General features: G+C 38.3%; 1 protein-coding gene across 1 annotated transcript in view; it reads right to left on the reverse strand.

The window, feature by feature from the left end:
* Positions 1–1945: 1945 nt before the first annotated feature.
* The window catches only part of LOC126283965 (serine/threonine-protein phosphatase 4 catalytic subunit), a 42070-nt gene continuing 41935 nt past the window's right edge, over positions 1946–2080 (reverse strand). The window contains exon 7 of the mRNA XM_049982424.1: positions 1946–2080. This exon is cut by the window's right edge and continues 600 nt beyond it. The gene's annotated coding sequence lies outside the window, so the exon portion shown is untranslated.

The raw sequence follows: 2080 nt of genomic DNA on the forward strand, positions 1-2080 counted from the left end.
AATGACATCCAATAGAATAGCTTCTGTGGATTTTTGATACAAGTCTTGCTACTTGTATAGCCAGATTCCATCTTCAAGAGGACAGTGAAATATGATGACTCTGAACTTTTTACGTGAAAAATATTAAAGCTATCGAAATAAAACAAATGTTATTAACATTTTACATCTTTCTTCATGTCTACATATTTGCAATCTTCTGCCACTAGAGAGATCTCTGGATTTTAGCATCTAACAAAACTACGCCATTGTGTGAGAAACGGCTTGCTGTAATCCAGTTTTGAATTCGAAGAGTTCATCCATGAATGGAGCACCCTCTTCTTCAGTACGACATTGACAGACCACACAGTGCTGCAACAATCCAACACCTAGGGTTCACTATGACTGATCATACTCCATACAGCCTTGACTTCGCTGTGATAGTGATGAAGGGGTGCCAGCAGAGGCGACATTATGGCTTGTAATACCACAACCCCTTGGGACACTATACCCTATTCCAATCTCATCTCCACTCTCCTGAAGAGGGAATATATATAATACTAGTAATTTAAATAGAGGGGAACATTCCACGTGGGAAAAATATATCTAAAAACAAAGATGATGTAACTTACCAAACGAAAGCGTTGGTATGTTGACACACACACAAAATTTGGGCAAATTCTTTGCCTTTACACATGTCTGCTTGTGTGTGTCTGTGTGTGTGTGTGTGTGTGTGTGTGTGTGTGTGTGTGTGTGTGTGTGTGTGTGTGTGTGTGTAGATCTGTCCTTTTCCCCCACTTTGGGGAAGTGTGCAATGAAAAATGGAGGTCACTATGATTCTGCATTTGTTGGATATTACATAATATGTTGTTGCATATGAAATTTAGGTAACATATTGAATTTTTCTTTAGACTTGGGGTTAGAGGTATCTGCCTGTCACCAATCTTGAGAAAACTGTTCTGATGTAGCACTCATTTGCAATTGCACAATAAAGCCAGAGTGAAATATCGACAACATTCCTCATATTTCATAAATGGTTTCAGATATCGAAATGAGATTTTGGCAATTGTGTCTGCACAACATATTAGTGAGGTCGGTCAGTGTAAACTCTGCTGTGTTTAGGCACAAGAAACAAATTTTGACAGGGCAACCAGAGAAATATGTAAGTTTCACTCAAAATTCACAACTCGTGTTGCTTCTCTGAAAGTTACAAATGGTTAATAAGCCAAGCGAAAATAAATTGCTGCATTTTCCAGCAGAATTCTTTTTAGATACTAATGAAAGCAGGTGTGACAGTTGGTCTTTTTGAATGGTCACCATGCAAGTATGGGCGTTGATGGGACCCCACTTAAAATTTGCAAAAAATGTGAGCATAGACTTCAGTTTAGAATGGCGTGTTCCCCTCCAACATTTGACATATCTCTTACAGTGCTCTGAGCAAGCCCTCACCACTTCCGTTCTCCCCACACTTCCCTAACCGACTGCACATCTAGCGACCATGGCATTTTGCATGCACTGTACACTAGCTTGCCTGCCAGAGTCCGCAGTTTCAAGAGATATGAAACAATTCTGAACAGTCTCAACTGCAACTCATTGTTAGACTACTTAGTGTCATTCAACACGATTAACAGAAGTGATATTTTTTAAATAAAGAAAGGGACATGAAGTTAAATGTACTGGTAAAAGCACTGTGCTTTCAGCACCTGAGTCTAATTACGGAATGCATGTAAGTTATGTTGGTGGAAGGACTACAATGAAAAACAGCATTTTATATAATCAATATATTTACAACACCATGCCACACTGCAATATAGTTCACACTTAACCTGTGAAAATTGTTTTTATAACCATTTATGTCTGAAAAAAAGAAACCATTGGTAACTACTATAAAGTGGAGTAAAAAGAATAAAACTGGTATCAGTAGCTTTAGCAACACAAGTACAATTTGGGTTCTTGCAATTAACATGAATTACTGGACAGGGCACAAATTTCTTTTATTGAATGTCCTGATGTCTGGAACATCTTCAGAGTATGGTAAACGTATGTACATGAGTTATCCACAACAGAGACAAGGAACGATAAAGTCTGGCAAGAAGTGGGAAAT

The sequence above is a fragment of the Schistocerca gregaria genome, chromosome 8 (genome assembly GCF_023897955.1).
Source record: "Schistocerca gregaria isolate iqSchGreg1 chromosome 8, iqSchGreg1.2, whole genome shotgun sequence".
NCBI lineage: Eukaryota > Metazoa > Arthropoda > Insecta > Orthoptera > Acrididae > Schistocerca > Schistocerca gregaria.